This window comes from Glycine max, chromosome 7 (genome assembly GCF_000004515.6).
Source record: "Glycine max cultivar Williams 82 chromosome 7, Glycine_max_v4.0, whole genome shotgun sequence".
NCBI lineage: Eukaryota > Viridiplantae > Streptophyta > Magnoliopsida > Fabales > Fabaceae > Glycine > Glycine max.
The window spans coordinates 32,162,621-32,190,369 of NC_038243.2; positions in this window are offsets into that span (position 1 = coordinate 32,162,621).

Sequence of the window (27,749 nt, forward strand, 5' to 3'; positions counted from 1 at the left end):
TTCTGAAAAATGCTTCTGTCCCTGATGCTGCGCAGTATTGTGAGTAACATTCTGAAAAATGCTTCTGTCCCTGATGCTGATGAAGATGTTCCAACATCGTCCACCCCAAATGTTTCTGTTCCTGATGCTGAGAAAGATGTTCCAACATCTTCCACCCCAAATGCTGAAGTCCTCTCTTCACCCAGTAAAGAGGACTCAACAGAGGAAGAGGATCAAGCCACAGAGGAGACCCCTGCACCAAGGGCACCAGAACCTGCTCCAGGTGACCTCATTGACCTAGAAGAAGTAGAATCTGATGAGGAACCCATTGCCAACAGGTTGGCACCTGGCATTGCAGAGAGATTACAAAGCCGAAAAGGTAAAACCCCCATTAAGAGGTCTGGACGAATCAAGACTATGGCACAGAAGAAGAGCACTCCAATCACTCCTACCACATCCAGAAGGAGCAAAGTTGCAATCCCTTCCAAGAAGAGGAAAGAAATTTCCTCATCTGATTCTGATGATGATGTCGAACTAGATGTTCCCGACATCAAGAGGACCAAGACATCAGGGAAAAAGGTGCCTGGAAATGTCCCTGATGCACCATTGGACAACATTTCATTCCACTCCATTGGCAATGTTGAAAGGTGGAAATTTGTATATCAACGCAGACTTGCTGTAGAAAGAGAACTGGGAAGAGATGCCTTGGATTGCAAGGAGATCATGGACCTCATCAAGGCTGCTGGACTGCTGAAAACTGTCACCAAGTTGGGAGATTGCTATGAAAGTCTAGTCAGGGAATTTATTGTCAACATTCCCTCTGACATAACAAACAGAAAGAGTGATGAGTATCAAAAAGTATTTGTCAGAGGAAAATGTGTTAGATTCTCCCCTGCTGTAATCAACAAATACCTGGGCAGACCAACAGATGGAGTGGTGGACATTGCTGTTTCTGAGCATCAAATTGCCAAGGAAATCACTGCCAAACAGGTCCAGCATTGGCCAAAGAAAGGGAAGCTTTCTGCAGGGAAGCTAAGTGTGAAGTATGCAATCCTGCACAGGATTGGCGCTGCAAACTGGGTACCCACCAATCATACTTCCACTGTTGCCACAGGTTTGGGTAAATTTCTGTATGCTGTTGGAACCAAGTCCAAATTTAATTTTGGAAACTATATTTTTGATCAAACTGTTAAGCATTCAGAATCCTTTGCTGTCAAATTACCCATTGCCTTCCCAACTGTATTGTGTGGCATTATGTTGAGTCAGCATCCCAATATTTTAAACTACACTGACTCTGTGATGAAGAGAGAATCTCCTCTATCCCTGCATTACAAACTGTTTGAGGGGACACATGTCCCAGACATTGTCTCGACATCAGGGAAAGCTGCTGCTTCAGGTGCTGTGTCCAAGGATGCTTTGATTACTGAACTCAAGGACACATGCAAGGTGCTGGAGGCAACCATCAAAGCCAACACAGAGAAGAAAATGGAGCTGGAACGGCTGATCAAAAGACTCTCAGACAGTGGCATTGATGAAGAAGAAGCAGCTGAAGAAGAGGAAGAAGCAGCTGAGGAAGAAGAAGAAGCAGCTGAGGAAAAGGAAGAGGAAGATGCAGCAGAGGATACAGAATCAGATGATGATGATTCTGAAGCCACCCCATGATCATCAGACCTTTATTTTTGTTTTTACTAGCTATAGGGACATGTCCCTTTGAACAATTGATTTGCTATTGGTCTGTAATATTTGCACTTTAAGTTCATGCATTCTACTTTTGTCAAATTCTGTCTAAAAAGGGGGAGTAATAGTATTATGTATCATGCATGATTTATGATTCTGAGTAGTAGGATACTATGTATGCAATATATGTATGCAATAGTAGTACTATGCATGATTGATACGATGTATGGCAGTAGGATACGATGTATGCATGATTCATGATTTTGAGGGGGAGTCGTATGTATATGATGTTGAGGGGGAGACTGCTGCTGCTGATGATGACTGATGTAAGCTACTGTAACTACTAGTAGCTGATAGAAGATGCTGCAGTAAGAGCATGGAGACATGTCACATGAGATGTCTTGACATCCTGGAAAAGACTAGTAGCTGATAGAAGATGCTGCAGTGAACTGCTTCACAGCAGTAGGAGCATGGAGACAGGGGGAGCAGAAAGCTGATGTCACGTGAGATGTCTTGACATCCTGGAAACGATTTGCAACTTGCAGAATTTTGCTGTCACCACTACAGATACCGCTGTGCTTGATTACTCTGATAATGAAAGTTGCTGATCCCAATTGCATAACTGCTCGTACCTGCTCAGGAAGTGTCTAAGTATGTTTTAGACAAAATTTGCCAAAGGGGGAGATTGTTAGTGCTTAGCTCTACTGAGTTTTAAAAGATTGGCTAAGATTTTGTTAAAACATAAGCACTTAGACAATGAAGGAAAGCTGGAGTTGCTGCACATGATGTCCAACGTTATGTCAAGAAATAAGATCGGGCTGCACAATGCACAAGGCAAGATAAAATGTCAATGAAGAATTGAAGCTGCAGGATCCACGATGTCGGATACAATGTCCAGGACATCCTGCCCGAAAATACTGGAGTTGCTGCACAATGCACAAGGCAAGATAAAAGAATTGAAGCTGCAGGATCCACGATGTCGGATACGATGTCCAGGACATCTTGCCCGAAAATACTGGACACATAAATCTGTTATATCTTTAACAGATTATTGTGCAGTTAGCAACAGATTAGACGATCTATCTTTAGGAACGAATTAAAAGATAATTAAAGTTCGAATTACAAACTAGAAGAGTTCGTTCAGGGATTAAAGATTAAAGATAAAAACTAAAAGATCAAACTGTATCTTTTAGATCTTTAAGTGCAGATTTTTCAGAAGAATGATAGATCTCATCCAGCACAAGTGGTTGCAGCCCAGATACACACACTGCTATAAAAACATGGAGGCTGCACGAGTTCTGTACCAAGTCCGGGATTGAAGAGTTATTTTGTGAGTTTTGGGACTTGAGTGTTTTGTGAGCCACCTTGATGTTACTCTAACATCAAGTGTCGGACCTGAGTGTGTAGAGTTGATCTCTAGTGTGTAGAGTTGATCTCTTTTGTTCAGAGAGCAATCTCTGGTGTGTATTTGATTTAATTGTAAACACGGGAGAGTGATTGAGAGGGAGTGAGAGGGGTTCTCATATCTAAGAGTGGCTCTTAGGTAGAGATTGCACGGGTAGTGGTTAGGTGAGAAGGTTGTAAACAGTGGCTGTTAGATCTTCGAACTAACACTATTTTAGTGGATTTCCTCCCTGGCTTGGTAGCCCCCAGATGTAGGTGACGTTGCACCACTCTGGGTTAACAATTCTCGTGTGTTATTTACTTGTTTAATCTGTTCATACTCTCAAATATAATCTGCATGTTCTGAAGCGTGATGTCGTGACATCCGGTACGACATCTGGCATTGGTATCAGAATTTCAATTAGCTTGCATGCAAGAGTACCCCAACAAACACTCCTATCCTTATTAGCCTCGTCAGTTATCATCTAGTAAGCAGTGGTATTAGAAAGAAGGATCACATAATTGCATTGCATCACCCATCAACTAAGTAGTACTAAATAGCGTTTATGTGAGAAGACCAAAATAGAGGAGCATGATGTTAACTTGGTCTTATGACAAACACACACAGTGAGTGAGTACACAACAATATTAAAGTCCTTCCATCACTCTACACCTAGCGAAGACAACCCCTACGAAGCAACACCCATAATAATAGTATCCTACCACAAATCCAAAAACCAAATAACTACAAGAAAAAGATACCCCTCAAAATAAGATAAATCAGCATTAATTATGAAAGATGAACGACTTAACTTGAACTTCTATCCATCGCAACAATAGCAGAAGTTCCATAACCACGTAGATTAGAGGGAGTAGAGGCTTGGCTAGATAATGACATCAGTGCACCCCTATCTTGAATGGAAGGTGAAGTATGTCGTCGATGCACTCCCCCACACTACTACAATTTTTAGATATAACATCAGACGGTTAACATCGGTTATTCACAAAACCGATGTTAACAAAAGCGCGGTGGCATTTTTGTAAATAAGTAGACTTAGTTAGCATCGGTTTTTCCGAAACCGATGTTAACTACTCGATATTAACATCGATGTTAACAAAACTGATGTTAGTATCTCGTTGTTAACATCGGTTTTGGAAAACCCGATGTTATCGAGTTGATGTTAACATCGGTTTTAAGAAAACCGATGTTAGGTAGTTGATGTTAACATCAATTATTTTTAACAAACTGATGTTGTTATCATTATATATTAAAAATCTGAAATTGCACAACCCACGCGCTTGAAGCCTATCGTTCTTCTTCTTTCTCCTTCTGCCTGAGTTCGTTTTTGTCGCAAACTGGCCTGCGCTTCCGTGACTGCAACCACATTGTGGAGTTCGTCTCTGCCACTTATCGATTGAGGTACGTTCTTTCGTTTTAACATTAGGCGTTCCTCGTTTTAACATTTGCTCACTTTCGCAGGTCGAAGAAAACTAGGAAAGGAAAGAGTCCCGGAAAGGGTACTCCCAGGGCGTTCTTCTTGTTTCTCCTTCTGCTTGAGTTCGTCTTTGTCGCAAATTGGGCTGCGCTTCCATGACTGCAACCACATTGTGGAGTTCATGTCTGCCAGTTATCGTTTGAGGTACGTCTTTTCATTTTAACATTAGGCGTTCCTCATTTTAACATTTGCTCACTTTCGCAGGTCGAAGAAAACTAGGAAAGGAAAGAGTCCCAGAAAGGGTGGAAGTCCATTGTGCTTGGCTTTAAGACTCCCAGGGAAGCCATTGAAGGTATGTCTCTGTTGTATGTTAATGATGAAAATTCATTGTTCAATGGTCTGTCTCTGTTGTGATGTTTCAAAACCTTAGTTAGACTAACTAATATGATTAATATTTGAGTAAGCTGAGACTAGGCAATATGATTATTTTTCCAAACAATAGGTTTTGTTACCCGTTCATGTTACTGTGAATTTGGAGATTTAAATTAGACTAAGACAATACTAAGTCATTATAGTTGCTTACAAGTGCTATGAGACATGCTGGAGGGATTTCAAAATGGGGTCCCATTCTCCTGTCTAGTGTGGTGCCTTTTTTGATAAAGAGTGTGGTGGTTTGAGCTATGATGATGCTTGGAATGCATGTAGTAATCAAAACCAAAACCATTTTCATCATTTGGTTGGTTTCCTCAAGTTGAGTCACAATGCAAAGCATCCATGGTGATGTTTGACCTGTCTTTACTTGTCAAGGAAGCTGCAAAAATTTGTCAAGGTTATAAGATTTTTGTGCTATTCTAGAAGCTGCACTGCATCAATTTGGTGGCTTTGATACTAGTTCTATTAATCAGTTTAAATCCTTTTCATATTACAAAAATGTATTTAATCATTAAATTTTAAAATTTTCAATTTAGTTTGAGAAATTAATATTTAGGTAAATATATCCTTAATATTGAAAATAAAGTTCTGAACCAGTCAATTTGGTTGCCTGATACACACCAACTTGAAGACCAAATTGCTTAAGTTAGTTACCAAATTTGATTGATATTTATTTGTGATGATAATAACATTTTTACTTGCATCTGCGTTCAATATTGTCATAAAAAATTAAACTGAACTCAAATGGGTATAATTATTTATTGCTTTACTATAGCTTCTTTGTTCATAGGTTAAACCACTGGAATATCTCAACCTCTATCTGCTTCAGAAGTAAGATTGAACCGTTTAGCCTTCGTACAATCTGTTCCTTCCAGTGAAAAAGTGAGGTGAGTTTATATTTCCTTTTTTTTGTCTTTATCTTTGTTAGTTTTTTATATATTTTATATTTTATATGTTTGAGTTTTAAACGTGTAAAAAATAGAAATAGAAAGGTCTGCTGATTGCTTATTAAATACAAAGTAGGATATTTTGCTTGTAGAGTTTTTTTTTTAAGGCAGAAAATATAATATATTATTAAGATAATGGAAGCAGTACAAGGGGTACTGAATGAAAGGAAATACAAAGCACCTATGGTGCTGCCCTCCAAAAGAAAACCCAAACTAACCCAACAAGAAAGGCAACCCCACATAGATTAACCAAAGGAGTCTGATATGTTGGAAGACCAGTGGTTAAAACTAGTGTTGAAGCCTTTCTCTCTAGCTTTTAGCCAAGACCAAACTAGAAACATAGCCTCTTCCATGACTTTAGAGGAATCAAAAGGATTTCCTTGAAAGATCAGGAGGTTCCTATGTTGCCATATAGCACTAGTTAGAGCAACCCACCACCCACACCATTTGCTATGATTTATGTCTGCACCAAACCCATCACAAAATTGGGCAAAATGGCTTGCTGGGGAAGCTGGAAGAGGTCCTACAGCCTGAATACATCTCATGGATTCCCACCACAGGCCTATTTTCCTTTTACAATTGAAGAGGAGATGACCCACTTCCTCTTGCACTTGACCACAGAGAGGACAAACAGCCTCTTAAGAGATTACCCTTAGTGGGGATCATGTCCTTGAGGAGCCTCCAAGTGAAGACATAGCCACATTTCTTGGATAGCCACATTTTTGAAGATAAAGCTTCCTCAGGTCCCTCCACCAGTAGGAAAATCCCCTTTTGTCTCGTCCAACCTCCATATTTGGAGTTAATGATTCTAGCCCATAAATGCTGTTGATCAGAAGCCAAGGCCCATATCCATTTGCTCAGCAAAGCTACATTGAATTTAGATATTTCTTTAATCCCCAGACCCCTTTCAGCCTTTGGAAGGCAAATAACCTCCCATTTTACCCACGAAATTTTCTTGTAATCCTTATCTCCCCCCCACAAAAAATTCCTTTGCAAAGCTACCAATCTACGAGCTACCTTTTGAGGAATCTTGAAGACGGATAAGAGGTAAATTGGTAAAGCATTGAGGACAGAATTTATCAGAGTGACCTTCCCTGCCATGGATATATTTTTCTGTGCCCACTTGGATAATTTAGATTCACATTTTTTGATCAAAGGCTCCCACATCAACCAGCTTGAGGGTTTAGCCCCAATAGGGATACCCAGATAATAGAAAGGAGTTTCCAATTGCCTACAATTCAGGATTTGGGCTGCTTCATTGGCCCAATTAACCATACCTCCTATAATCCTAAACTGGCTTTTAGCATAATTAATCTTCAGATCTGAGGCCAATTCAAAGCCTCTAAGCAGAGCCTTGATATGGTTGCTAAGTTGAGGCAAACAGAAATCCATTTTCTCCATTTGGGACAGAAGCCCATTCTTTGCAGCATATAATCCAAGAAAGACCATGAGACTGAGTCATAGGCCTTTTCAAAGTCCACCTTGAAGACCATAACTGGCTTCTTACTTCTACAAGCTTCCTCAATCACCTTATTGAGAATTAATATGCCATGAAGGATATGTCTGTCTTTGATGAAAGTTGTCTGTCTCTCATCAATAAGGATAGATATAACATGCCTCAATTTGTTTGCTAATAACTTGGCTATCACCTTGTACATACAACCAATCAAGGAGATTGGTCTGTAATCATCAAAGGACTGAGGGTGTTTTACTTTGGGAATTAGAGCCAGAAAGGAAGCATTACTACCTCTAGGGAAGCTGCCATGCACATGGAACTCATCCACAAATCTTCTGAAGTCAGGTTTCACCACTCCCCAAAATTCTTTAATAAAATTGAAATTAAAACCATCAGGCCCAGGACATTTGTCCCCACCACAGCTTCCTTGATCTCATGATCTAAGAAAGGAGCAATCAAGTCCTCCCTCTGCCTCTGATTAATTAAGGGGAATTGAACTCTATCAAGGGTAGGTCTGAAATAGTGTTGTTCAGTCAATCTCTTGAGGAAAAAATTCACAGCTTAATTCTTGACTACATTGGGGTTCTGAACCCACACACCATCAATGAGAATTCCTTGTAGACCATTATAATTTCTTCTGAAATTTATGACTTTGTGGAAATAAGCTGAATTGCAGTCACCTTCTTTTAACCACTTTGCTCTAGATTTCTGCCTCAAAAGAGATTCATAGGCATTTTAGGCCTCCCACAGATCTTGCTATAAGGCTCTCTTAGCCTTAATCTCATCCTTAGATAGACTTCTATTAGAGACTAGATCTTCCACTTCATTTAGCTTCTTCTGAATTTTCTGAATCCCCTTGGCATTAATGAACCCATAATCTTTACTCCACTGCTTTATGACATCTTTTAAGTACCTCAGCTTGTTTTTGAGCAAAAATCACCCCCAGCCCCCCTGCTGAGCACTACTCCAAGCCTCCCTCACCAATCTTTGATACCATTTTTGATGAAGCCACCAATCAACTAACCGAAAAGGCTTAGGACCCCAGTCCACCATCTTAGTTTTCAAAATGGTTGGGCAATGATCAGAAAAGTCCCTTGGGAGGACATGTTGACAGCTATCAGGCCAAATAGACAACCACTGGTCTGAAACCAGGAATCTGTCAAGCCTGCTCTTGACACTTCCATTGGGCCTAATCCAAGTAAAACTGCTACCAGCACACTTAATCTCCTGGAGCTCCATCTCGGATATCCATTGATTGAAGTCTGAGATACCCGAGGGATCAGCAGTTCTTTAAGAGGAACTAATTCTTTCCTCTTGGCTTCTAATACTGTAAAATCCCCCAGAAAACACCAGACACTAGGAGGATTAGAGGCCCTCAGCTGCTTCAATTCATCCCAAAGAACTCTCTTCCCAGCAAGGTCACAAGGGGCATAAACATTAACAAGAAACATTCTCTGATTATTATTGACCCACCTACCTTCAAGCATTAGAAAGTTTCTACCTTTCTCCTTCCTTTCCACCTCATAAACAGAATTATTCCATAACCATAACAACCCACCAGCAGCCTGAACTGAAGGTACATTGTCCCAGGAGGCAGATGAATCCCCCCATATGGACTGACATATACCTTTATTAAAGCTCTCTTTCTTAGTTTCTTGAATACAAACAATATCCACCTTATGCTTTGAGATGAGCCTTCTAATGGCTGCCCATTTGGCACCAGACAAGACCACCAAGCCTTTTTGCTTCTGATCCATTTCTGCCACCTCGATAACTTCTTCTTTCTGCTCCTCCACTGCACCCCTTGGGCTCATACTAGCTTTTTCCATTTGCATGTCTACACAGCTCCCACTGCACCCCTTGTTTACCTACGATCACATTATGTGGTACCTTTTGTTTATGCTTCCCTCCCCCCAGTTAGTGGATGCTTGTTGAAAAAATCTCAATATAGAATCCAATTAGTAATTGCAGTAAACAAAAGGACAAGAACCCATTTTTTGTTTGGGGATTGTCTTCTAACGAAATGCTTGTCCTTGAATGAATTCAATAAAAATAGATGCATTTGGGGAAATGACAAAATGCTTGTCCAGGACTAAATTGAACCAAAAACCTAGAGTTCGAGTCAAGTGTGATAGGACTATAGGAGTGTATGCCAAATCCAAATCGGGGTTGGGGGGTTTGAAAATTTAACTGCGGTGGAGAGTGATTAGTGGTTAAGTGGCATAATATGGACAAATTTTTATTCTAGGATATTAGAAAGACAAATTTCTCTTCCTCATGCCAGAATTCTCCTACAAGATAATTATGATAAATGTAATCAATCATATAAAGAAATATGGGAGAAACAACATTACATTTTAATTCTACGGTTTAATTCATAATTACAACATTTATAAACAATAGATAGTAAATTTAGAAGAACCTGGATAGGAAGAAGACATTTGATCCATTCACTTGACGGTGATTCACTAGAGCTGGCAGCAGGGATATGATTCCCTGATTGTAAGTGTGATAGGGAAGCATACACAGCAATAGAAAAACAGAAACAAAGAAGCAGAACCAGAGGTGCAAGCAGGGGTGCAAATGGTGAAGCCCAAAAGAAAGATTACGAAACCAGCATACCTCTCTTATAAATTGACAAACATTCCCATGTACAGACATATTCTAATTTCTAAACACCTTATATAAACATGTAGACAGGAAGCAAAATAATCTTCTACCAACAATATTCTCTCTCTGTCTTTCTCTTGCTATGTTTTTTTTTGTTTTCAATTCTTAACATGTCATGGTGTTAATATGTTGGCAATTTTAAGTTGATACTAACTTAAGAAAGCCATGAGGGAAAACGAAAATAATCATTACATATGGGAGCAAGCAAGGGCATGAACACAATAGAGAGAGAGAGAGAGACTACCTGGGGGCAATGTCCAACATTGGGAAGGACAATGAAGTCTTCAACAGAATTGAAATTTTCATAATTTTTTCCAATATCAATTGGTTCCCAAGGATCCTTGTCACCCCATGCTATCAAAATCGGGCACTGAAAGAAGAGAAATTACACATATTATTATGTTTGTTGGATTTTGGCTTCTCAAACTACCGGTGTTTGAAGGCTTACCTTTACTTGAGGTAGTAGTTCCTCAGGAAGAGGGCCACCAGTGTAACAAATAAACTCGAGAAAGACCTCTACTGCTCCAGGTTCTAGACCTGGACCAAGGATGATCTGCACTAGCTGATCTGTAACCTTGGAGGTGCCATGATAGCACTGTCAAAGAAATTCATAAGCAATCATTAGTTATTACAGTTGCAGTTAAGAGCATCCTCAGTTGTCAAATTACAAAGCATGATACACCTTGGAGCTGGCTACTTGCAGCACCAATGAAAGATATTCATCCATAACAAGTGGGTGGGTATAAAGAAAACTAGGAGGGAATGTAGGAGAGTAGAGGCTGTTTTGGGCAGTGTGCAAGGGAAGTGTAATAAGTACATAGAGAGAGTGGCTTGTAACAACCTGTCCACATGGCATCTAGGGCCAGGAAATAGATTTGAGTAATGGGAATGGGATAAAGGGAGAAGAGAGGAGAGGGGAAAGACAGAGAACTATGAGTAACATTTGGGAAGGGAGGAAGCCCACCCACCACCCCTCTTAGTACTTGCACTGTTTTTGTTCCTGTTTTATAAGAGTAAGTTTGTTTCTGTATTCAGGGACTTATTCCCATTTCATGTAGTCAAATACTTGGGCTCCTTCTTATCAATCAGATTCATTCAAATTTATTCTAATTCATTAACAGTCTCATCGTCTGGCATTTCCTTTGGGCATTTTGTAATATTCCTGTAATCACAAAGAGACAAATGTTTTTAGTAAGGAATCATAATAAATAGCCATGTAATAAAGCAAGTGGGAAATCAATGAAAAACACAGAATTCCTCTCCTTCATAGTTCTTCTCCTTCTTCTTCTTCTTGGGGGAGCAGGCCCTCGAAGCCAGTAGCCCTGCTGGTTCTATCAAAGTGCCTCTAGCGTCTTGTCAAATTCTATAAGGAGAGGAACATGCTTGGGAACTGGTGCATCATTCTCAATCACCTCACATCTGTAATCATCTGGAACACCCCAAGGATCCCACTCTACACTCCAAAATATACATTGAATATATGCTAATAAATTTTCTAATAATTGATGCAAATACATTCCAAGGTATGCATTGAACAATTGTCTTTCTTTTCATAAATATTTGTATGAATGCAGAATGCAAGACAAATAAAGGACTGTTTGTTGTGAGCAAGTGAGGAGTTTTTGTTTTCACTTTTACTACAAAAATGTTACTCTGTGTCCTATTCTCAAAAATTTGAATTAGAGTGAAAACGATGTTGTCAAAAAAGAATCCAAAAAGGTTACAATTTATTATTCAAAAATAGAGGATCTAGTGAAAACAATTTATCTCCCATAACACAACTCGAAATAACACTGCCATCGTTCTGATTTAGCAATCTTAAGATACCATCTATTCCGCCAACAACTAATGTTGATGTGTCACTATGCATGTGCTGTAAGGAGTATATAACATTAGGACTCACTCGGTTGCTCCACAGCAGTTTCCTAGTTCTGCATGAAGTGAATAAACAAGTTTGAGAAACTCATAAATCAAAAGGGTTTAATATTTTGTAGTGATTAAACAGAAACAAATCACTACTGGTTTCTGCTTGCAGTAGAAATCATTTCTGTTCCAAATCAAAATGACTTACTGACACTGCCCTCAACTGAGTGTTGTGGTTACCTTCCTAAGAGGGAATGGGATTTTTTTTAAAACTTTTACCTTGTCTAGAAGACATAAAGGTTCCAGCACCTTATTGCCCATCAGAAGATATTAAAACAAGAATGTAATTTTCTAAATTTTTGGTAATGATACAACCGGGCCACAGTCAGAGGAACATATAATACATAAGTCATAATTTGTTATTTCCTACCATTTTAGCATGTTCGTAAACATTATATCGGCTTCATATAATTTTCTTTTTGTAATAAGTCATTACAAAATTCTTCCTATTATTATTATGATAAGATTTATTGTGCTTCTGTTGACTTTGAAATTATCCTGTGGTGATAGGCATTGTTGAGAAGCCAGAGGTCATTGCTGTTTCAAAATTAATTAAAACTGGTCTAGCGGTCAAATTGTTTTATTCGAACTCAGGTATTTATATGTTTTATTCGAAAACTACTATCAAATTGTTTGTATGCATTACTGGTATACTTTTAGAACTGTTTGATATATTGCTGTAACAAATAATGAATTTGTAAGCCCAATACCATTGTTTGGTAGATAAATTGTTGTATTTGTTTGACTAACTTATCTAACATCTAATGAGTATCTGTGAATAGTCCTCCCCTAAAGCTATCTTTGAAATGTAGGTTGTGCTGTTCACACACACACACAGCCACACACACACACCCACATATACACACACAACCACAGACACACACACACACACACACACACACACACACCCACTAACCCACAGACCCCCACACACACACAACCACACACACATACACATACATAACAATACACACACACACACACCCACAGACCCACACACACACACACACACACACACCCACAGACCAACACACACACACACACACACACACATACACATACATAACCACACACATCGACACACACACACACACACACAGCCACACACACATACACATACATAACAACACACACACACACACACACACACACAGATTGCGACACACACACACACACCCACACACACACATGTGTATTTCTGAAGATATAGTATTTATATTCCATCAAGCATACGTTGACTGTTGATTACATGTAATAGACTTTTTATAACATAGTTGCCCCAAATCACAATTAAAAAGCACAACTAAATCACTTTCAGGGCACCCCTTTTGAGCCTCCCAAAGTCATGGATGATGCTTTATTTCTTGCTTGGTCTTGGTTAAAAGCTAGTGAGAAAGGTTTCAATACTTTATTTAACCATTGGTCTACCAATCTTTCGGAGTCCTTTGGTTAATTTGTCTTGTCTCCTTCTGTGGTGGGGTTTTGTTGGGTTTTTTGTTTTTGGAAGGTGGCACCTTGGGTGTCTTGTATCTGATCTCCTCAGTACCTCTGGTACTGTTATGTTTTATTAATAATATTATACTTTTGCCTTCCAAAAAAAAAACTTATGACTGATCCTTTTTTGAATAATCCTATTTTGTATGTTGTTGTATGTTATTGTATAAAAGATCATGAGTTTTCCACCTGCCTCCACTCCTCCTCCTCCTTCTCCTCCTTCTCCTCCTCCTCCTCCTCCTTCTCCTCCTTCTCCTCCTCCTCCTTTTAACGCATCGGCTTTGCCGTCTACTGTGAAGCGGACACACAAAGCCTCACGTCTACGATCGTTGTCCACTAGACCACCTAGTGCTGAGAGACCAGTGGTGCATGTTGATCCTGCTACCGGGAAGGCCGACTGTCCCCACAAGAAGAAATTAAGAACATATTTGGGGATTGTGGCGTGTGATAAGGTGGACATCACCTACGAAAACAGGAAAGAGGTCCCTACCGTTCAGAAGGACCTGATTTGGGAGGATATTTAGGTATTTTTCTTTTCTTATTTGATTTTGTTTAATTAATAGCCAAAAAATACATTATTGTAACAAATAAACTTTATTTGATGTTGTCAGGCGGAATTTGATATCCCAGAGGCTTCTGACAGTAGGACGAAAAGGAAGTTACTGCAGACCGTGGGGGAGAGATGGAGGTAGTTTAAATCAGACCTCAGGAGGAAATGGGCCCTTGCAGCCGATCAGGACGGTGTCCAGGACACTGTCTGTGAGAAATACGGCATCAGTAAGGAAAAGTGGGCCCTGTTTTTCCAGACTCGCAGAGACCCTTCTTGGGAGGTATGTTCCTTGCCATTTAAGTTGTTTTTCCAAAAACATGATGTTGTTATACTTCATTCTACCAATTTCAAGCATTATTGTTTAATTTTTTCAAGATGTGTGCAAGAAGGCACAGGCCATCCAGAAGCAAAATACTGCCCCCCATGTTTTGTCTCGTGGGGGTTATGATTATTTGGAGCAGAAGCTCCTGGCTGAGAAGACGAAGAAGAAGCTGGAGGAAGCTACACAGTCAGGAAGCGTTGATGGCGTCATCGACCCTCCATCCCTGGTCAGACGCCACGTGAAGTGGAAGATGGCCCGCACGAAGAAAACAGGGGAGATGACGACTGAGGCCGCAAAGGAAATCGCTGAGAAGATTGTAAGTCATTTTCAACTAACCATTACAATTATATTTCATTATTTTGTGAATGCCATGTACCACTGTGTGTTTTTTGTGCAAGATTCCTTTGAGGAGTAGGCCACACAGGGATCCTTCGTCCCCCATAGACGTCAGGATGTTCTCGCCGCTGCTATTGGACGTCCAAAGCACCCTGGACGTGTCCGTGGAGCCGGTGTCACCATCAAGAAATACTTTGGATCGGCTCCACGGATGTCCCGCAACGCTTCCTCCCTGCTTCCTGACGAATTGCAGCAGCTGACCCAGCAAATCAGGGAGCAGCTAGAGGAGTCCATCACAGAGAAAGTGACGCGGTAGGTCATGGCATCCTTCAGCCACATGCAGTCCCAACTTCAGTCGCAGATGCAATCTCAGGGACTTGCAGTGCCTCCTAACCCTCTGGTTGGTCCCTCCGATCCTCGAGTGAGCACAAAGGGGAGTTGTGTTGATCCCTCAGGAAACGATCCTAAGACGGGTGACTCTGACAGGTGCGGCTTGTACATAGAAGCAGATCCTACCCGCCTGGTGGCCATGGGGAGAGTTTATGAGGGATCCACAGTTGTTCATAACACTCCTTTGTTGCCTGGCCAAGTAAAGGTGAGTGTGAAGGAGGTTACAGATGCAGATGCTCCAGTTGCTGTACGCACTGATGAGGTTTCCTTAGTGGGGCAGACACTTCACACCTTCCTTGCTTGGCCGACACATCTGGTCAAGTCTTTATCACAGCAGGTACTTATTGTCCTTACTATATGTTTCTTCTTTTTAAATTAATTCATTAAGTGTGCCTCAAATTAGGCTATTTAACTTTGTTTCATGAACAGGTAGTTGTGTCTTCGACAAAACCACCTCCAAAGCCCGATCCGGAGGTCAATGATCCACTTTATCTAATGACATTGACCATCCCAGAGCTTTTCTTGAGGCCTTATCAGGTTAGATGGGATGCCACCTTGTTCGAGGTCTTTAATCCATATTTCCCCCTCTACATAAAGCACGAAGACCTCTCCGAAATCGTACACGGTGGTCAATGTCTCAGCATATCAGTGTTACAGTTGTGGATTTTGTAAGTCATTTTATATTACTTTTAATTACCTAAGTTATTGCTTTCAATTCATAAATATTTAACTTTGACTTAACATAAACAGGCATCTCACTGAAACATGTATGTGAGTGGGGAATTCTAATATCTATGAATTCCTTGAGCCACAATCCATTCAGAGGTCTGGGCAATCGCAGTTTGAGTCTGAAAGTTACATAAAGAGTTGGATGCAGAGTTCACAACGCGACGTCTATCTTGGAGCCTACCTAAATGGGGAAGTCACAAGATAACTAAATTTAATTAATGTTTACTAATGTACTAACCCATTTTAGGTTCCACTGCAGCGGACACTGGCAGATGGTGGTCATCCTGCCCAAGGAACACCTAATTGATTGGTTTTGTTCATTGCATAACAGGCCAGACAACTACCTTAAGGGGATTATTAATAGGTTAGTGTTCTTTTCAATACATTTGCATTGTAATACCTCAACGTACAACACCAGTTTTTAATTGTTACTCATCTGGAACAGTGCTTTAAAAGGTCTTGATGATGCTCTATAGCCTAAATCAAAGGCTTCTGCTAGGTGGATTGTCGTCAAGGTACGTCATTTACATAAAACTTCCACTTATATATATTTCTTTATGTGTCTGTACACTAGTTGTTTAATTAATATCCAAATTTCATTATGTATTTAGTGTAATAGACAAAAAGGAAGTACTGAGTGCGGCTACTATGTGATGCACTGGATGTCCACCATCATTTTAGGAACTTTTAGGAATAATTGGGAAGCAGTAAGTTTATTTCAAACAAAATTGATTTATTTATAATTTGTATATTATTAACTTATTATGATTTATTTCATCATGCAGTATTTTAACGATCCTAGACCATTGGAGCCAGAGAGATTAAAGACATTGCGGATCCAGTGGGCACAGTTTAATCTCCGAGTTAGAGATCAGGCCTAGGATTTAGGGACATTATCTTTAGCTTTAGTTTACTTTGGTTTAACATTTTTGACATTTTCTATGTAATATGAACATTGAATTCATTTGATGATTGTTCTTTATGATAAACCAATTATTTGATGTTTATTATCATTAAAACTGCTTGAAAGCAGAATAAAATGTTTATTTGTTGTGAATTGGGATTGAAATTGCATTTGACAGGTACAATTTTGGGTTTACTGTAAAAACAAAAAGTATATATAAAAAAAATACTTGAAAACAACGTCGGTTATTAACAAAAACCGATGTTAATATGATAAACAACATCGGTTATTTACAAAAACCGATGTCAACATGAACCTTAACATCGGTTGTAATAGAAAACCGATGTTAACGTTTGTATATTAACATCGCTTATTTGTGTATAACCGATGTCAGCGTTTGTATTTTAACATCGGTCATTTGTAGATCATCGATGTCAACGCTTGTATATTAACATCGGTTATTTATAAATAACCGATGTGAACATTTGTATATTAACATCGGTTTTCTACACATAACCGATGTTATCACTAAGAATTACATCAAATAAGTGTATGCATCATCAACTTTGACATCGGTTTTCTAGTAAAACCGATGTTAATGGAATATATTAACATCGGCAAACCGATGTTAATATATTCCATTAACATCGGTTTTTCTAAAAAACCGATGTTAATATAACATATTAACATCGGTTTTACTGCAAAACCGATGTCAATGTTCATCATGCGTACACTTTTATTGTTGTTGTTCATTGTGTTTAACATCGGATATTTAGAGAACCGATGTTGTCATATTTATGTTAACATCGGTTTTACAAAACCGATGTTAACATTGATACATTCAGCATCGGCACTTTCAACATCGGTTTTAGAACCGATGTAGAATACTCTAATAACCGATGTTGAAAGTGTATTTTCTAATAGTGTCATCATCTTCATTTATTAACTGCAATTTAAACTCACTTTAAAAGATGACTTGAACAAAGATAAAAGGAAGAATGACATCCACAAAATCATAAGTGTATACCCGTTGAATAGCATGGTCAAAGGATGAAAATAGGCGACGAGAACGTTGTGGCCATGTTTTGGCAAACATTCTATAGCTCATCCTTGCAGTAGACCGTATCTATTAATTTTCATATAGTAATTATTTTCACATGCATATACTTTGAATAATCAATGAGTATGCTAATGAGTTTCTATCCTAAATCAATAAAAAATGATGAATAAAAAATTTTCTCGAAAAAGTAAATGATCATAACTAATAATAAAGTAACTCTACTAGAATGAAACTAATATATTATACAATGAAACAAACAGCAACAACAAAGCGTTGTCCCACTAGGGATGATTTAATTCATAGATTATGGATCCTTAAGGGATATAATGGCACGAAAGTCGTGACTTTTTCACAACACAACTGCCTCTTGGATACTTATTTTCTCCCTATGATCATTATTGTAAAATGAAATTTATATTATTTTGGCATGATGCACATGTAGCAAGTGCACACAGAGAGAAAGCATTGGACAGAGGCCTTGTTCTTTGGCTAACCATAATAGAAGCATCATTCAACATAAATTCTATTACGCTAAGTTTCAGAGCCTTAATCATTCCTTACTACACATAGACACATTCAGACATAAAGCCAACCAATAAATAAAAATTTTATGGAATTTCACAATTTAATTATCATTACTGATTTATCATATTATACATTTTATGAGAACTGAAATTTCACTAAAATATAAGCAAACAAGAAGAATGACTTTCGCTTCCCACAACACTAACAAGCTTATCAAGGTGATACAATTTCTTGATAGTTGAGGAATAAGAGAAAACCCAATGGAAAAGCTACTCAGAGTTTACAAATTCAATGCACTATATATTTACCAAATGTCAAATAACCTATAACTATAAAGCTACCTTACTCATTGCGTCTGAAACATAACACTTTATCATATCCTCATATAAATCAGCTAATCGATGTATTTCTGGTGCATCAGGCGAATGTTCTAGGACCAAATAAGCATATTCACAGAAAGTGGGAGTTTCAGGAGCAAAGAATATAGGGTAGTGGAGAAATTTTGGAAATTCTGCTGAGAGAAAAAACACACAGCATAGAGAGAGAAAATGAAGTACCTAAATAGCAAATTGCCTAGTTCCTCCTGCCACAACTGTAACAAGGACCACTTTTCCAGATTCCATGTGTCCTGCCCTTTCAGGAAGACCAAGACACGAGCAATATATGAATTATTTTCAATGAATAATAAGGAACTTTCTATCGCATCAACCAAAGTTATAGATTTTTTACATGGTAAATTGTGTTGCATTCTTTTTATTTTTATAAAAATCTAAAGAAAGATACTTCCATTTCTGTACTCTTAAAAGTCTAGGTTCAACATATTTTTTACTACAAGCATCAGATATCTATATAAAATAACAACGAAACTGTTAAATTACAACCTTAAATGTATCCCAGCCTTCACATGAAATGTACAGTGCAGTTAAATTAAACTTTGTCTTCATGCAAAATTTGGGTTTCAATCTACAACCTTTATCAAGATGCTCCGTGTGGACTTTAGCCATTCGGTCCAGTAAAAAGTCCAAAGTAAGCCGATTCTCAGAAGAAAAAGATGATGTTATAATAAGTGTAAGAACAAATGTAATTCAGCTTACAACTTATAACCACATGCAGATATGACTACCATATATATTCAATAAAGAAATATTGTGGTGAATGGTGATTACAAAATATTATATTTCACTCAAATCCCAAAGTTGAGATACACTAAAATATCTCAATTTTTCTCAAGGGTGTATATTGCTCTAACAATAAACAAATAAAAGGATTGTGTTTGGCATAGGAGGAGTAGAAGCTATTCTTGGGCTGTAAGTGCAATTAGCTTGGTCATCATGCTTCAATCAATTGAACATCAATGGAACTTCATTTCAGCAGCCACAAACTATTCACCTTAAGAATAAGGTGAAACTTTAGGAAGGGGAGAGTACTAATAGATAGCCATTAGTAGTTAATTAGGTGTCTATTAGTGAGGGAGGAAGTTGGTTAGGCTAGTTGGGCTAGCTGAGAAGTAGAAGAAATAAGGCATATTGCCTATAAATAAAAAGAAGAGGTTGAGAGAGAAATTATCTTACCATTTGAGAAAGGATTAGACTCTTACAGAGTAGGGACTAGTCTCTCGAATTCAAATATCCAAGGAAATCACTCATTTTGTATCCTCAACCCTAGCCTAAGGCTGTTACCACATTGGCATAGCAATTGGGATTTAGGGTTCATCAATAAAAATCATTTTTTCCTTTACATTCTTACACACAGATGACTCTCTAGAATTCCATAAAACTAAAAAGAAAAGATACTACAAGTCATTCAAGTGACCTGAAACCTCCCCGAATCCTCACTGAATAATTGTTGACCTCTCGTCCCTCCCCCCCTCCCCCCCCCCTCCATGTCCCATGCTACTTCAACTTTACCACATTGCTTCCCAGTTCCCATAGTTAATGCCACATAGAAGAGTTTGTCATATCCTATTTTAAACCCCCCTTTCACCCTTGCCCATATTCCTCACATGGTCTAGCATAGGAGTTTGAAAAAAAGGAAGTAACTTCTAAGTAGAAAGCAGCCAATCCACTATCTATGCTGGAGAATTTCTCTCCTGCATAAAATTTAGATTTAGAAGCATAATGTTTATTTCAATCTCACATTCAATGCATTTGTATAATCCACATCACTACATTGAATTGTTAAAATAGAGGTAGGCTACTAAAATCTATTTCCTCCCTTTATTGTTGCCCCTTAATGATCAAACAAGTTCAAGAATAAATACACAAACCACTTTCATGTTCTCCAAAAACAAGAAAATCAAGAAGATAAAAAAAGTTTGGATTTAATTTTACCCTAAATCCAAACCAATGCAACCCATAAATACCCCTACAAACAATGCAAGACTATTTTTTATTGGTTTGTGTTAATTACATAAATCAAAGTATCAAATGAGTGCATCTAGTTGCGTGATTCGAGTGGTGTTTTGGTAATTTTACATCCAAGAGGGATATTTTCAGTTGTTATACTCCAAGTAATTTTGGTGATGTGAGATTGACTCATAAGGGTGTATTTCTCGAGAAAAGCCCAAACCCATATCCTATTAGTATTCAAGTGTGTTGAGACTATAGAGGTTAACAAAGGGAGGAAATATAAGTACCTTGCTAGCTTTGTGTAGTCGAAGTTCACAATAAGTGTAGTATATAAGATTGTGATTGTCTTTAAAGGCTTTGAATTTGATGTATTTCCAGCTCGAACACCACAAAAATCAGTCAATGAAGCACTGTGAGCCCTACAATTTATAGCTTTGTACTAAAAGGAAGTCAAGATCAGTTTTGAAGCATTACTGCTATTTCCAACAAATTGTGCTTAAGACTAGCTAACAACCTCATGTAGACATCAACACATACTTGTAGATAGAGCCGAAGAAAGTTATTGTTGAAAATTGTCAATTATTACTCAAAATTGTTTATAATGTTCACAATAAAGCATGTCATGAAGGAAAAATTTTGTCCTACATAATCTAAATCATATTTAACATCCGATTTTCATACCCTAATTTTGTCCGGGGACAATCATTTGCAAACATTTGGATTCTCGCTAGCCAAATTGAGCTGCTTGACACAAGTTTTCGCGCAATCCAAAAGGTTTTTTGACATTTCAGAAGAGAATGCAGAAAATACTCAAAAGGGAGGGCAAAAGGGTCACTTTTATACTTTTTTTAGACCCCTAGCTCGCCCTGGCTAGCCTCTGGTTTGCCTGGGCCACCAAAATTACTTCATGGTGAAGTCACTAGCTCGCCTGGGCGAGCTAGATTGCTTTAGAATGAAGAAATAGCTCGCTTGGGCGAGCTACCTTCATCCGAAATGCTTTGTTTTGCTATAAATAGGCATGGGAAGGCTGAGATAAAGGGTGCTAAGGTTATCCAAGGTCCAAAGGTCCAGAGAGAAGAGAAAACAAGGTTGAAACGCCACCAAATCGCATCCGTGATCGATTCCTACACCATTCGTCGTTCATTCTTCGGTTGTTCTTCATTTTTCATTCAGTTAGTGCTTGCTTTAAAGATTTTAATTTGATTTATGGACCCTTAGGGGCCCCCTTTATTGTTTGTGCATCTTCATCTGCTTCTTCGATCATTGGTGATCTTTTTCTTTGTTTAAAGCAAGTTGTTAGACAAGTGGCCTCAGATATCTTAAGAAGGGGGGTTGAATTAAGATATTGCAAACTATTTCCCCAATTAAAATTATATTTCACTTTCTATGCAAGTTACAAATTCCCTTAAAAATGAACTCTTAAATAATGATTCAAATAGAACAATCTGAATATAAATATAAAGCAATAATAAATAAAAGAGTTTAAGGGAAGAGAAAGTGCAAACTCGGGTTTATACTGGTTCGGCCACACCCTTGTGCCTACGTCCAGTCCCAAAGCAACCCGCTTGAGAGTTCCACTATCTTGTAAAATCCTTTTACAAGTTTTGAACACACAAGGACAATCCTTCCTTTGCGTTCAAAATTCTTTTACAACAAGAGACCCTCGGTCTCTCAATCCCCTTTGAGAATTTAGAAAGAAGAGAAGAATGAATCTCTCTTGAAAGAGATAGATTGTACAATTTGAGCACTCAATTAATTCCTTATTGAATTGCAAGTGTATTGGCCAAGGAATTCTTAAGAGGATAAAATGTTTTTGCTCTTTGAGAGAATAAGACTTGTTGTTGTTAAAAACTCTGAGCAAATTCGTGTTTCCAGTCACATATATATAGACCTTTGATGGTCATGTAAAAACCATTTGAAAAGATGTGACTCTCAAAAATAATTTTCTGAAAATCTTCTCTGGTAATCGATTACAGGTTTTGTGTAATCGATTATAGGTTTTAAAATTTGAATTAAAACGTTTATTAACTACTGGTAATCGATTACCAATATTGTGTAATTGATTACACAGTCTAAAATTTGAATTCAAATATTTAGTAGTTGTTGTAAACCATTTTTGGCCACTGGTAATCGATTACATCCGCTGGTGTCATACCCTAATTTCGTCCGGGGATTATTATTTGATGATATACAACCTTTGATTGGCCGCTTCGAGATACTGGGCACCCTTTGTTACACAATATGTGAAGTCCCGAGACGTGCCGAAAAATCAAAAGGAAGCAGGCTTACGCGATCCGTGAAAATTCCATAATGTGACGGAAATCGAAAGGAGGTGTTTTTCGCAATCCGTGAGTTTTCGTAACTTCTTCGAAAGCTAAAAAAGAGTAAATACATAATCCGTGAAGATTCGTAACCTTGCGGAAGGAAAATAAGTATCATTACAAAATTCGTAAAGTTTCGTAACGTTATGGAAAAAGAATTACCAAAAAAAGGTAAAGGGGGGTGCATTTAGTAAAAGGGGGGGTACAAATAGCAATCAGGCCCACTTGGGCCTTCCAGATTCTTCCTCCAGAAGGCTGTTGCTTCTGGACGAAGTAACCTTGCTCGCTTGGGCCAGCTGGGTGGCAAGCTCCTCCCCTATTTTGCTATAAATAGGGGGAGGAGTGAAGGGAGAAGGAGTTCAGCCTTCTTGGCACTTCTTATTCTCTCGAAATTGCTGAGGAGAATTATTTCCGTGAAGAAAATCCAAGCCGAGGCGCTTCCGTAACGTTTCCGTGAGTAATTACGCGAAGATTCTCGACCATTCTTCAACATTCATCGTTCGTTCTTCATTTTCTTCAGTTTTCAACGGGTAAGTACCTCAAACCGAGCTTTTCAATTCATTCTATGTACCCGTGGTGGTCCACATTTTGTTTCATGTATTTTTATTCTCGTTTTCATTTACTTTCTATACCCCCTTTTGACGTGCTTCAGTCATTTATTTAAGTTGTTTCTCGCCTAATCTAAAAATAAAATAAATTTCCACCGATCATTTGAATTGTATCATCCGTTAATTTCTGTTAAAAAGAATTTCGACCGTTCGGTCGTGCCGTAACCACGTTGGAAATCAAAAAGAGGTAAAATAATAAGATAATAATCAAAAAATACCTTTTAGTAAAATAAAGCGAAAAATCAATCGAACGTTTTCTCTTTGGGATTTCTCATTCTTAATTGAATTGACTAATAACTAAAGTGAAACTAAGGCTAAAATCAACTCGCCTAGTCAAGCTCGTCCACAAAAAATAGGGTTTTGAAAGTTTATCATTTCAGTTTCTTACCAAGTAAAATGGATCATTTTTAAGCTCCAACGCCTTAAAATGATCACCTTTCAAGTAAAAAGAATCACTTGATTCACGCATAAGGAAGAACTACGTAGGTCTGATTTCCCCTTTGATGGAGGGTACGTAGGAGCAAGAGCACCGCTTTTGTCGACCTCATAAAAAAAAGAAATAAAGTTAAGGTAACACAATTTCCAATCTTCTAAAAAATAGGTTGTTGTCCTTTGAGACAAACGTGAGAGGTGCTAATACCTTCCTCAAGCGTAAATACAACTCCCGAACTTAGAATTTTCATTTTGACTGGTTTCCTTCGGTTTTTCTGACGTTTTCCACAAATAAACGTTGGTGGCGACTCCGCGTATCTTTCCTCCTTTGGAAAGCGCACCCGTGAGCCTCGCCTTCGCTCGCCCGTGAAGGGCACGTTGCGACAGCTGGTAATCGATTACCAGAGAGTAAATCTCATGAAAAAACACTTTTTAACTTAAATTACTTGGCCAAACCTTTTGCTATATCAATTAGGAATTCCCTTCCTAAATACTAGTGATCATCTTGATGTTGTGTCTTTTATTCTTGAATCATTTTCTTCAATTTAAACTTGAAAAGCGCATTTGCATCATTTGCATCAAATCATCATGATCATCATCAAAACATCAAAGTCATTAGCTTCTACACAAGTTTCAACCGATCGTTCATACCTTAATCTCATTTAATCACTGTTAAAATAAAATTCAACCGATCATTTGTGTTGTAATCTCACTTAATCACTGCTTAAATGAATTTCAACTGATCGTTTGTGTTGTAATCTCACTTAATCACTGTTTAAATAAATTTTGACCGATCGTTTGTGTCATAAACTCTTTTCATCAAAATAAAATAAGTTTTAACCAGTCATGCCACAAGTTATCTTTAAAAAAAGATTGAAGATTAATGAGCCAAAACCAAATAAAACCAGCTCATAAACTTCTTCATTTCATAAAAAAAATCAAGAGATCGTTCAAAGGTCCAACGCCTTAACGACTCTTTCTCCTCTTTTCAAAATCAAAAGATCATTTCCAAGGTCCAAAGCCTTAAATGACTTTTGTTCACAATTAAAATTAATCTTTCAAAAAAGATAAAATCAATGTAACAAACAAACCTTCAGTTCTTAAAGAACTACGTAGGTCTGAGTTCCTCATCGCACCCAAGGATATGTAGAAGCGAGGGAAACACCCTTATCCACCCCAAAAAAGTAAAAAATATAAAAAGGGAAAATAAAGATAAAAGGGAAAATAAATAATATTGAAGTCATGATTTTCACACTCGATTAGAGGTTGCCGTCCCTTGTGACGAGCATGTGGGGTGCTAATACCTTCCCTGTGTGTAAACAGCTTCCGAACCCTCATTTTCGAAATACGCAGACCCTTGACCTTTTCCATTTTTTGGTTTTTCTGACGTTTTCCTTGAATAAACATTGGTGGTGACTCCGCACTTTTCTCCTTCTTTAGAAAATGCAGCCGTGAGCCTCGCGTCGTGCCCCCGCCGGTGTGCAAGTCGCGACAGTTGGTGACTCCACTGGGGACTGTTAGAGAGTTAGGCCATTCAGTCAATGTGCAATGTTTTTATCATGGCTTCTTGTTTATTTATGTTCCCTTTCCCCTTTTATCTTTTGTATATAATCTTTGCTATGTTTTTGTGTTTGGTGTGTGTTTATCTATCGATTATATTCATAGTTAGAAATGCTTTTTCTACACACACATGACACCTACACCTCGCACACACATTGAGATATTAAACCCTATACCTAGGTCTATGTAAGCCATAAGGAATGGAGGTCGATCTGTGGTCATGATGGGTCTCCGACTCGCTTGATGACAATGAAGCCTCATCTAGAGTTTTCCTCTTTTAGTGATGCATTGTTGTTGATAGTCCCTATTGCCACAATGTATTACTTAAGAGGATGATATCTCTAGAAGCCAGTAAGGTTACATAAAACCACCCTTGGGAATTATCACTAGAAGTAGACTTTTGGATCCTTTCCATTAGATTCTCGAATTAGGGGGCACATAGCAAACTTACTCTGGCATATTCCTTGATTGCATCATGCATCTCTTCATGGAATCATAATGGACATATCATTCCTGCATTCGTCCTTTATGATATACGTGCATTGCATTTGCATAAATCACTGCATTATCATACCCCTTTCATTTAGCATGCTTTGGTTCTACAAACTGCATTCATGTGTTGGGTACCATGATGATAGCAACCATGTTGGGATTATACACCCATTTCTCTAAAAAAATGATTGAAAATCATATGAATGTGGTACCTAGTGCATGTTTAACTAGGAAATGATGGTTCTTAGGGCATCTCATATCAATCTCATAATTACATTTGTCATGCATATCATGAGTATGCCCTAGTCATTCAACTCTATGATAGGCTGTTGAAGTATTCCCAATCAAAATTTCTTTTCCTTGGGTTATGGGTTTGAACCAAGCACATGATTTAAGAAAAGGTTCATCAAGTCAAAGTCAAGTATGGAAGTAACTAGCATGAAAAAGTTGGGGCAGAAGATGGATCGAGTTACATAATTTCTTTGTCTACTACCAACACATAATTATGCCAATTTGCAAAAAAAAAAAAAAAATTAGGACTGTTGACGTCCATATGTTCTTCCAGTTTCACTTTGACAAGATGTGATGGACCATGTTGTTTTAATGAAAATCTAAATTGATTTAACCCTATGTCCTGTGTAAAATTTGCAATACTTCAACAATGCATTATTCGCATACATCCATGCTTTTCATTGGTTGCATTGCTCATTGCATTCTTTCCTTGAAATTAGTGTTGTAATCATTGTTATCAAAAGGAAAGACCACGCTTTACGGCGCCCTTACCGAACGCGTGTGTTAGTCATCTTTCACGACTAAATTTTGTATAGAAAAGTTTTCAAAAATCTATACATTTCTCCCAATTTATGGTTCTTTTTGGTAGGATTTTAAATATTTCTTGTTTATTTTTTATATTTTCTCAGTAGAAGTTTTCCATATGAATTTAATGTAAATTTCACTTCAATTCTAGGTAAAAAGGAGAAAAATCTGAAGTGCAAAAGCTACTGTCTCACTAAGCCTGGACCGTGCGCTTAGCGAGACTCAACCACTAAGAAAGACATCAACCGCTTAGCGAGTGAGATGAATATTGAAGAGAATCTGCCATGTCATCATGCGCTCAGTGCGTCATCAACTCGTTCAGCAAGAAGATTGTCTCTTCTGTGCGTAGCGCGAGAATGGCGCTAAGCGCACCTTCACGGACAAAAAGCCCTTTTTACGCCTAAAATGCAGAGAATGAAAAAGAGAGGGTCTGAATAGACTACGTGAGCCTAGTGCTGAACGAAGAACTTTTATGTATAAAACTTGTATAAATTGTATCAAACTCTCCTAATTTATGGTTATTTTGTAATGTTATAAGTATTTTCTGTTAAGTATAGGTAATAAATACTTAGTATTTTCATTTTGAAATCAGATTTTGTGAAAGAGAGTTTGGAAAGCTAAATCCTCTGTTGGATCTTCCCTGTAGGTACCTGATGTAAATATATTTCTATCTATTTAATGATGTTTTGTGTGTTCTCTGTGCTATCTGCTTTTCATTCCAGTATGCCTTTAACTTGATCATGTAGATGCATGCTTTGTTAGGGTCATTCAATAGTGGAAATTGGTCTGACTCTAAAGTCCTTGATAGTGCAGGGCTAAGTTGTCGTGCTTTCACAAGAAATCGGGGTGCGATAAGTCAGTTGAATATGTGTGTCTTAATGCGGTCCTGGTTGAGTTTAGTCTTACAAGAGGAATCTGCGGACGAGGCTTGATCAGGACTAGGCTAAACTATCATGAGG